We start from the raw sequence: 11565 nt of genomic DNA, 5'->3' as shown, positions 1-11565 counted from the left end.
GAGAGGGAGAAGCTGCCAATAACCCAAACCAAATTCATGCCATGTTCAGTTGTTACATGAAAATACTGAGCCACTCCACAGAAAAATCCATCTGTGAGGAAAACTTAAAATAATGAAGAAACCTTTGGTTTCTTCTCTTTCGGTTATTTTCCTTCAGAAAGGAAATTGAGTTATTGGATGCATTTTTTTGGTGGTAATAACATTATCAGGGGACCGTGTGTGTGTGTGTATATATATATATATGTATTTTTTTTTTGGTGACACTTCAGAATTGTATTAAATTATCAATTGTTTTTGAAACCAAATATGTTTCAAAAAAAATTTCTAGGTCTGTCGTGTCCCTGGAACTCTCCTGAGGTGTCAGACCCTCCCAACACCTCTGGCCACATCTCAAAACCCACTTCTGAGCTCTGAAGGCAGCTGGGAAAGACTTGTCAAAGGCAGCTCATCTGGGGGAGAAAGGGAACTCACCAGTGGGAATCAGCCCCATTTCAGTGGCAATCAGCCCCATTTCAGTGGGTGAGCACAGCCTTGTTAAGCCACGGGCTCAGCTGGGCTGGCTCTGGTGAGGTTTGGAGGAGTAGGGTGGCCCAGGTTCTTGGCTTAAGTGCTTCTGTAAAAGCAGTGCTGCTGGGGAGCATGAAACCTTCCAGCTGTGGGGGCTTCAGGGCAACACGATGTACCAGGGAAATTGTGGTCCCTGTGGTGCACAAAGGGGTCTGGGAGTGTCACTGCTGGTGCCACTTGCAGGGGCTTGGGGTGACCTGTGTGGTGCTGGGTGACAACAGGGTTGGGGGGGTACAAGGAGTAAATGTGAGCTTTGCAGTCTGTTCTAAGGCACGGCTTTGGTGCCTCTCAGGGGCCTTGTGATGAGTTTCAGATGAGCTACACAGACCTGGAGACAAAGGATGCTTATTGCAGTGACTGTAGTGCTGGACCAATGTGTGAGTTCTGCAGGTGAATTAAAGAGCAGCTCTCACTGCCTGACTGAGAAGGAGGAGCTGAAGATAAGGACCAGTACAGGGATATTTGTCTGCAGGTTGAAAAGGCACTTGGAGTGTCTTGCATCTCCAAACCCTGTGGGATGTTGGAGGTGTGCTTTTGTTTTATGTTAGTTTTGTCATAGATGTGGTCTCTGGTTGCTACAGGTGAAACTTTTTTTCCCCCCCGTTCCTTTGAGATAAATGTTATTCCCAGCCTAAGCTGGGTTAATGGGAAGGTTGAGACTCTCCCTGGGGAAAGGTCAAACCTAGAAATAAATTGTGGCAGTGAATAAAATGAGGGTGTCTTGTCTCTGCTGGTGTTGGCGGAGCTGCTGTAGGGGAGGGTGTGAGATGGCTCCGGGGCTGCTCTGGTTTCTGCCCCCTCATCCAGGCTGAGGAGCTGGGGCTGTGCAGCCTCGAGGGGAGACACTGAGAGGGGACCCCATCCATGTGTGTCAGTGCCTGCAGGGAGGGGGCAGAGCACGGACCAGGCTCTGCTCGGGGGGCCCAGCAATGGGACACGAGGGACGGGCAGGAACTGATGCCCAGGAAGTTCCACCTGGACATGAGGAAGAATTTCTTCCCTGTGCAGTGACCGAGCACTGAACAGAGACCAGAGAGGGTGTGGAGTCTCCTCACTGGGGATGTTCCAGAACCATCTGGACACAATCCTGTGCCGTGTGCTCTGGGATGGCCCTGCTGGAGCAGGACATGGGACCAGGTGACCCCCTGTGGGCCCTTCCAGCCTGACCCAGTGGTTCTGTTTCCTTGATAACCTGCAGTGCAGGTTCTGTTTGGTGCCTCCATACACAGAGTCAGGGCTTGGAGCACTGTCTGAGATGAGGGAGGGTATAACAAACAGTGTTTCTCTGTGGATGTTCAGACCAGCATCACAAACACTTCTTTGAGGGCTCTTCCTCCTCTGCTTTTAGCTAATTACTGGTTCAGATCCATCCTCAGACTGCTGGATGTCCTGAAATTGCAAAGAAGCAACGCTCATTTTCACTTATGAGGGAGATCTAATATTAAATCACTAAACTGTTTCTTCTTCTCCTTTGTGGAAGTGGAAAATCTGCAAGTGCTTTCCCGAGCAGATTTCTCCCTTCATTTGCACACACTTGAGAAAAGTGCATTTAATTAGGATTAGCAAGTCTCTAAATTGCAGATGGTTCTCAGGGGAAAAAAATAGTTATGAGTGCATTCATGACATTAAAATCAGTACATTTAATTCAATTTCATCTTTACGAATTAATATTAATTCGTAACATCTAAAGTAGTAGTTCCTACAGAAGATATTTGTATGATTTAGGATTACTGGGGAAAATGAGATGTAGCAGTTCCAAACATGCTACAGCATGATTCCCATGTGTAATTATGCAGATTGAGCAATCACATGCTAATTGCAAGAATGCCCATTTTGACATGTGTTGTTATGTGTAACAAGGGTCCGTTGTATGCTGAGTGGTTTTATTTAGTTTGGAGTTTGTTACTGAGAGGCACAGGGTCCGGTATTGGGTCAGATGTGAAATACTGCAAAAATCAGGAGCTGTGGTTGCTGTTGGAGCAGAATCCCAGAGAGAAGGCTGCCGGGCTGAGCATGGCACTGCAAAGCACAAGATGCTCTGGTTTAACACTTCCCAGCCCGCCACAGACTCGGTGAGGTGAAGACAAACGTGAAGGTGTGGTGTCTGCCCAGGTCACCCCTTCACTGTGGTACTGGATCTGAGCTGTTTGGGCAGACACAGCAGCTTTTTATCTTCCTCCTGTGTATTTGTGTGGAATGAAATCACTTTGCTCCCGACCTTTCTGCAGGACTGGGGAGCTCTGGGTTTTGATAATAATATTCCCTACAACAAGAACATTCCCTCTCCAGAATTGCTCTCCCTTCGCTTCCCCTGAGGCTATCCCTACTCCCAGCACGCAGAATTCCATCCCGCAGCCTCCGGGAGCTCATCTCTGTTGTTCGGCGCTTCCCAAATGTCTCTGTGAGCTGGGGAGAGGTTCTTCCCCCCGCTCTGCGTGTGCTGCACCCCCAAAGAGCCACATCGCCCCGCTGGTGGGGCACCTCCGGCTGGGCACAAGGGGGGTCCAGCAGGGCGGGAAGGGCGCTGGGGAGCATCATTCCAGGTATTTGGAGCTCCAGCGGAGCGGGATGTGCCGGCATTAGGTGGCGGTGTTGGCCAAGCCGAGGAGCGGGACCCGCCCGCGGGGCTGGAGCTGCCGCGTGTTCCCGGCACAAGTTTACTTTAGACACCGGAATTAATTAGCAATCGCATAAAAGTGCCCAATAAACACAGAGCTGCCCCCGAACAGCCCAAACGGGCTGAAAGGCGGTGACCTGGTTAATAATGCGAGCAACAATCGCGGCATCACCGGGAAACTTCCCCGACAAGGGAGATGGACCAGAGAAAATCTGGAGATACAGAAACGTTATCCTCGGTTTTCTCTTCTCACCCGATCAATATTTCCTGAAACGTGTTGCTACCGAGCAAATTTAGCTGCTGGCAAACATTATTTTTGACTGCTTGGGTTTTTACTATTAATTAAATGGTGTGTTTTATAACGTGGGACAATCACTGTGGACGTTCCTCTGTGTGGATCTTGGGGACAAAACTATTTGCGTGAGCAAGTTCAGTCTAATAAATAGTTATGGAACACTTTGGCATTTAAAACTCATTTTACACATATAAAATGTTTTTATTAATCCTCTCTGAAAGTCGTGACCTAATTACTGATTTTTTTTTTTTTTTTGGTCTTGTGGAATAATTACTTGCAAAGAACCTTCCTGTGATTTCATCCCTCAGTCTTTGGTGCAGTTTAGTGGAGCGAGAGGTAGATAAAGAACAGGCAGAGTCTGTGTTACCCATGTGAGCTGAGGAAACCACAGGCTTCATAGTTTTCTGATAATTCTGGAAAATCAGGAAGTAGCTCTCACTTAAAGCAAAAAAAAATAAAAATTCACATTTTGTAATGAAATGTTATTTCATTTTCGGGCAGTTCTGAATTTTTAATATGTGTGTATATATATATATATGTATGTTCTCGAAAATCTAATTAAACATTGCTAAATAAAGTAGTTCTGAGCAAACCGAATGAAATTTTAATGTCAAAGTTGAGCATAAATAGTTTGGGAAAAAAGATCAGAACTGAGTGAAATGATAATTAATGCTGAAATACATTTTCACCAAACTTGAATTTTTTGCCCTCTGTGTTTTTCCAAATCCCTCTCACCAAAACCTCCCAAAACTTCCCAGCAGCAGGCCCAGGTATTTCCGACCTCTGGGGCAGGTTCCTGTTCTCAGCTGGAGGAGGAGCAGTGGCTCTGCACTTCAGCTCTCCTGATTATCCAGGGAATGTATTTTCCAGGCTCAGTTTTTGGGTAAAAAAACCCCTTGAATGAAGCACCTGCCCCTGCCCTTCTCAGTGTTGGTGTTGTGTGTTCACAAAGGGGGCTGAGGATGACACACTCTTAATTTCTCTTTCCTTTTGGTTCCCCTTCACTGTTGAGTTTGGGGTCGTATTTCTGGTCTCCCTCCAGCTGTTACTTGAGGTTAAGAGGTAATTGAACTCAGCATTTCTGTTCAAATTGTGTCTTGTTAAAGTCTCTTTTTAGCAGAACCTAAATCTGGGCCTCTGACATTTTGACAGAATCTGTTTTCAGGTTGAAAAATTTCTTTCCCGATAAGAATTTTGGTTGTTTTCCTGTTTGACTCCAAAAGCCTGAGTTGATCATCTTTAAAGCATTAGCACAATTGCTTACAGATGGACTTTTCATATGAAATATGTGATTTCCCCCTTCTCCAACCAGCACTATTGCTGTTTGCCTGAGCTCAGGGGCTCCTCACTTTGTTAATTTAACCTAAATATTTTCTGGGATGAGTTTATCCAGAACCGTCAATATTATATTATTTCGGAAAAAACAAGCAAACAAAATTCTTAAACACTTGTAACATTGGTTTTGTCAATTAAAAGGTAATATCGAACATCCTGGTTCAAGAAATGCTTTGGATTTGGTTTTGGTTCCAGATTTTGGGGTTTTTTTTTAACTTGTTAGTGATTTTTGGCACTGGATTTGCAGAGCCCAGTCTTGGGACACCTTAATCCCACCTGAGTTGCACCATGGCACTGAGCTGCACGCTCAGGCAGCCAGATGCAGTCAATTTGGTTGGGAATGCTTTAAAAATAAAGATCAGTAATAGTTTGACAGCAAAAAGGACTTTTTGGTGGAGAGCCAGTGCTGGTAACCGAGAAACCAGAGCTGTACTTGCATGGTTATAGATTATATTAATGTAAAGCTGGCATCCATTTCTGAAAAAAAAAAAAAAAAAGAAGAAACGTGTTCAAGGTATATTTCCCTGGGAAATCTGTCTTTTAAGTAATTTAATGTTTCCTGAAATGCCCAATGTTTGCAGCCCTGCTCTGTCTGGTCACTGCAGGAACATCCAGTGGGCCCAAGGCTGGTTCATCACCACATCTACAGAGTCCCTAAAGACATCACAGGTATAAAAGCACCACTTCACCAGCAAAACTATGTCTTTCCTGTGTTAAAAATGTTGTAAATGCCTTTCAAGTGTCAGTACCACTGCAATAACTATTTTCAGTGTGCAGACAGTCTTTGTTTCCCAAATGCTCTTGTTAGTGTTGAGGTTTATCTGATCTCTTCAGGAATTCTCTTCTTCCCTCACCATGGCTTTCAGACAAGCAACACACTTAATATTTTAGGGGCTCAGGTGTATTTTGTAGGACAGCCTGAGGAGGTATCAAAGGGCTTAGCCTGGATTACCATTTGGGCTGCAGAAAACTCTGCCAAAGTAGAAAATTTTACACAGCTGAGCAGTCTGGACCTTGCTCCACAAGACTGACATGGCCTGATGTGCTGAGAAAAAATAAAGGCAGGATTTGAAGTGTGTTTCCCCAAAGCACAGCTTGGTTAAGAACTGCTTTGGGGCAGCTGAGAACTGCTGAGGTGGGTGGTGTTTAAGGTACTGGGGCCATGGGGAGCTGGGGACCCACTGGGAGCTCTGTGTCCTCCTGTTGGTGGGATCCTGTAGGAACACATCCCTTTTCATTCCTCATTTGTGATGCCAGTCACTGCTGGTCACCAACACCAGGGGACATGGGCAGACATGCTCAGTCCTCGTGTGCATGTAGCCAAAATCTTGGATGTCTCTATGTGTCTGTTTGTCCTGCTGTGACAGACACCTGCCCTGACCCTCCTGCTCCCCTGGGATGGGGTGGAGGAGGAGGACGAGGCCCCAGCCCCGTGCCCTGGGTGGCAGTTGGGGTGTCTGTGTGTGCTGAGCCCCGGGAGGATCCCATCATCATCATCATCCTCAGGACTCGACTCCTTCCCCCGAGCAAAGATCTTCCCAGTAGTGGGCAGCAACTTGATGTTTTCTGCTGCATTTTGGATTGTTTTTCCTGTGATATTTGCTCCTGCCTTTTCCCTGCGGGCAGCCTGGAGCCCGGTTAACAGCTTGGTTTGCTCCGGAGCTGCCTCTGAGCCGCGGCTGAGGCGTCAGCGTGAGCTGGGAACAGATGCTGAGGGGATGTGGGGTAGCCTTTTGTTCCTCTCAACATTTGTCTTCCCGACCATAAATCTTCCCAATAAACTGCCCTGAGTGACACAACCCCCTGCAGCTGCTGTGCTGGGTGTGGTGCTCCAGCCGTGTCCAGCCTGGCTCGGGAGTGCGGGGCAGCAGCTCCTGGGGAAGCTCAGCCCATCCTGGCACCAGTGCCAGTCCCACCTGAGGATGTCCCTGGGCTGGGACCCCCCTGGCTGTGGAGGGATCAGGGGGGATGTGAACGGGGCTGTCTGTGCAGGGGGACCAGCCCAGGGGCACTTCTGCATTTCAAAACTTCGGGGCAAACTGTGGGTCACAGAATGTTGGGGCTGGAAGGGCCCTCTGGAGATCACCCAGTCTGACCCCCCCACTGAGGCAGGGTCACCCAGAGTGGGTGACACAGGAACATATCCTGGTGGGTTTGGAATGTNTTCATTTGTTATTTTAGCCATCTATATATATTTTTTATTTTACCCTAGAGGGGTTTCTTGAAATGTGTGCAATATATTCCTTAAAAAAAAAAAAAAAAAAAGAAGAAACGTGTTCAAGGTATATTTCCCTGGGAAATCTGTCTTTTAAGTAATTTAATGTTTCCTGAAATGCCCAATGTTTGCAGCCCTGCTCTGTCTGGTCACTGCAGGAACATCCAGTGGGCCCAAGGCTGGTTCATCACCACATCTACAGAGTCCCTAAAGACATCACAGGTATAAAAGCACCACTTCACCAGCAAAACTATGTCTTTCCTGTGTTAAAAATGTTGTAAATGCCTTTCAAGTGTCAGTACCACTGCAATAACTATTTTCAGTGTGCAGACAGTCTTTGTTTCCCAAATGCTCTTGTTAGTGTTGAGGTTTATCTGATCTCTTCAGGAATTCTCTTCTTCCCTCACCATGGCTTTCAGACAAGCAACACACTTAATATTTTAGGGGCTCAGGTGTATTTTGTAGGACAGCCTGAGGAGGTATCAAAGGGCTTAGCCTGGATTACCATTTGGGCTGCAGAAAACTCTGCCAAAGTAGAAAATTTTACACAGCTGAGCAGTCTGGACCTTGCTCCACAAGACTGACATGGCCTGATGTGCTGAGAAAAAATAAAGGCAGGATTTGAAGTGTGTTTCCCCAAAGCACAGCTTGGTTAAGAACTGCTTTGGGGCAGCTGAGAACTGCTGAGGTGGGTGGTGTTTAAGGTACTGGGGCCATGGGGAGCTGGGGACCCACTGGGAGCTCTGTGTCCTCCTGTTGGTGGGATCCTGTAGGAACACATCCCTTTTCATTCCTCATTTGTGATGCCAGTCACTGCTGGTCACCAACACCAGGGGACATGGGCAGACATGCTCAGTCCTCGTGTGCATGTAGCCAAAATCTTGGATGTCTCTATGTGTCTGTTTGTCCTGCTGTGACAGACACCTGCCCTGACCCTCCTGCTCCCCTGGGATGGGGTGGAGGAGGAGGACGAGGCCCCAGCCCCGTGCCCTGGGTGGCAGTTGGGGTGTCTGTGTGTGCTGAGCCCCGGGAGGATCCCATCATCATCATCATCCTCAGGACTCGACTCCTTCCCCCGAGCAAAGATCTTCCCAGTAGTGGGCAGCAACTTGATGTTTTCTGCTGCATTTTGGATTGTTTTTCCTGTGATATTTGCTCCTGCCTTTTCCCTGCGGGCAGCCTGGAGCCCGGTTAACAGCTTGGTTTGCTCCGGAGCTGCCTCTGAGCCGCGGCTGAGGCGTCAGCGTGAGCTGGGAACAGATGCTGAGGGGATGTGGGGTAGCCTTTTGTTCCTCTCAACATTTGTCTTCCCGACCATAAATCTTCCCAATAAACTGCCCTGAGTGACACAACCCCCTGCAGCTGCTGTGCTGGGTGTGGTGCTCCAGCCGTGTCCAGCCTGGCTCGGGAGTGCGGGGCAGCAGCTCCTGGGGAAGCTCAGCCCATCCTGGCACCAGTGCCAGTCCCACCTGAGGATGTCCCTGGGCTGGGACCCCCCTGGCTGTGGAGGGATCAGGGGGGATGTGAACGGGGCTGTCTGTGCAGGGGGACCAGCCCAGGGGCACTTCTGCATTTCAAAACTTCGGGGCAAACTGTGGGTCACAGAATGTTGGGGCTGGAAGGGCCCTCTGGAGATCACCCAGTCTGACCCCCCCACTGAGGCAGGGTCACCCAGAGTGGGTGACACAGGAACATATCCTGGTGGGTTTGGAATGTCTCCAGAGAGGGAGACTCCATGCCTGCCCTGGGGAGCTGTTCCAGTGCTCTGCCACCCTCATGGAAAGAATTTTTTCCTCAGGTTGAGGTGGAACTTGTTTTAGTTTTTGGCCATTGCTCCTCATCCCATTGCTGGGCACCACTGAGGAGGGTCTGGCACCATCCTCTGACACCCCTTGGAGATATTTGTATGGATTGATGGGATGCCCTCTCAGTGTTCTCTTCTCCTCCTGTTCTATGGTGCCTCATATGGGTCACATAATCCTCCTTCTGGTGGCAAACCCAGCCCCTGGGCCCAGGCTTTCCTCTCCTGCCTCCCACAGACCTGGACAGGTCCCACCTTACCCTTTGTGCCACGACTTTGGTGCCCTCCTGGAGTGCCTGGACCCCTCTGTCAGACCAGCTATTTAAATTGTAAAACACTCAGCAAAGGTAGACAGAATTAAATTTATTCCTGAATTGCTGAATAATGTAATATTCGTGTTGTACATAAAAGAATCACAAACCACCCAGCCTGATTTTCCTATGAAAACATTTAACTTTTATTAAATCAAGACAGTTTTAAGGAGCAGCAAAAAAAATGAAAGCAAAAACAACAACTGAACCAGCTTTCAAAGTTGCCCTGTAGCCAAAACATCCATCTGAGAAGCTGAAGGGTTGATTTTATTTGTTTGTTTGTTTGTTCTTCTGTTGGAGGGTATCACCAATAATTAAAAAAAACAAAAAAAAAAAGAGAGAGATGCAAGTTCAAACCCTTGGAATAAATTAGAACAGGCTCCTCAGCCTGCTGGGAGCTGCCTACAGCTGGTCTGGCATCTCCATCCGTTCGGGAATGCTGTGGTGGTGGGTGAGTGGCCCCACTGGCTCACCCAGGGCTCCAGCACAGAGAGGACGTGGATCCTTATGGACCACAATCCCAGCCCCACAGCCAGTGGGGTGCTGTGGGCAGGGGCACGGGGTGAAAACCCACTCCCATGGCACATTTATTGCTGCTTTGTGGGGCACTAAGATGTGTGGGGTCAGCACCCGAGCACCTTGCAGGTGAGACTCCCCCCAGGCCAGGATTTGGCCCTGCACCTATAAAACATTCCTGACCCATTAATGATCCTTCCCAGGGAAGTGGCAGAGGACCCTGTGTGCTGGAGTTAAGTCAGAGAGGCGAGACAAAGCCCAGGGGAGGGTCTGCGGGGAGCAAACCTGTATTGGCAGACAGTAAGATAAATTGGATGATCTAATAGTCCTTTTCCATCTCTAAGTTTTATGATTCATTTGTTATTTTAGCCATCTATATATATTTTTTATTTTACCCTAGAGGGGTTTCTTGAAATGTGTGCAATATATTCCTTAAAAAAAAAAAAACCCCTTAAAAAAAAAAAAAAGAGGTCGGTGTTACAGGATCCCAGGCACCGCCTGGGAGGGGGTTTGGTAACGAGTGTGGGAGGGATGGGTGGCCCTGGGGGTCACCCGTGGGTGTGGGATGGTCACAGCAAGGGGTGAGGAGTGGGCAGAGCCTGTCACTGGATTTGGCTCTGCAGGAGATGGGCAGCTGGAAAAGGGATGGGTGATGTGCTCTGGAAAAACCCTGGGGTGGCTTGGGAAAGGAGATTTGAAGGAAGTCAGAGGAGGACACATCCAGCTCTTCCCTCCCCTCTGCTCTCCTTCCACAGGTGTGGGGACACCTGCCCTGTCCTTCTGTGACCTTCAGGGACAGACAGGATGCCGGGAGGACGCGCTGCCCTCGGGATGGGCTGGCATGGGATGGGCTCCGCCGCTCCTGGTGTGTTGTGTCACAGCGAGGAGGAGCAGCAGAGTTAAACCTGGCTCGGGCGATCCTGTGCCCACCAACATTTAAGGAGGACGAGCCTCAGGAATCTCTGCCCCGGAGAGAGCTCTGGCTCCTGGGCAGTAAATCACCCACGGGGTGGGCGGTGGGGACACAATTCCCGGCGCGGGGGGACAGGGAATACCCGGGGACAGGGAACATTAACCGGGGGACCAAGGAGTGCCCGGGAATAGGGAGTGCGAACCCGGGACAGGGAATGTCAGCCCGGGCGATCCGTCGGGGTGGAACCCCCGGAGGGGGTTTTGGTGTCTCAATCTCTCCTGGTTTGTGGCCGGCGAGCCCCGAATTTGTGTGACAGCAGCGCGGAGCCTCCTGCAGATCCCTCCACAAATAACCTGGAGTGGCCAGAGCAGCCACGGGCGGGGAAGGACAAGCTCTGCACCACCAATGCAGGGCGGGGTCGTTGGGGATTCTTCCCTCTTTTTCTCACTTTCAGTGATTATTATTTAAGGGAAAGGAGACTGCTAGAAATTGTTCGTGAGTTTTACTGAAACAGGCACATTCCTGTGGGTTTTTTTCACTCCCACAGCCCCTCCAGGTCAGTCCTTTTCTTTCTCCGCAGAGAAAGAAAGGCAAAAAAAAAAAAAAAGGAAAAAAAAAAAAAGAAAGAAAAGAAAAACCCACACAAAAATCAATCCATCAAATGTCATTACAGATTTATTAAGCCTGATGTAGAAAGACTTTTAACAGTAACATCTTCAGAAAGCATAAAAAGAGCACTTCTGTTCAGTCTTGTGCTTTGAAAATCTAAATATATTTTTATCATATAAATAATTCTTTTCATGTTTTAAGTGCATCTGTTTTTTTTCTTTTTTTTTTCTTTTTTTTTTTTTTTTTTTTTTCCCTTTCCCTTTTCAAATTTCCATTTTACAATTGGCCAAAACTGAAGCCTGCATTGTCTGAAATGAAGCCATTTGCAAAGCTAATGATGTTGTGAAGCATGTCTATGGTGAGCCATATCAGCTAGATTTCAGAAA

This window comes from Lepidothrix coronata, unplaced genomic scaffold (assembly GCF_001604755.1).
Source record: "Lepidothrix coronata isolate B3197 unplaced genomic scaffold, Lepidothrix_coronata-1.0 Scaffold49, whole genome shotgun sequence".
Classification (NCBI taxonomy): domain Eukaryota; kingdom Metazoa; phylum Chordata; class Aves; order Passeriformes; family Pipridae; genus Lepidothrix; species Lepidothrix coronata.
The sequence above is the reverse complement of the archived record's forward strand: the minus strand, read 5'-3'. Positions refer to the sequence as shown.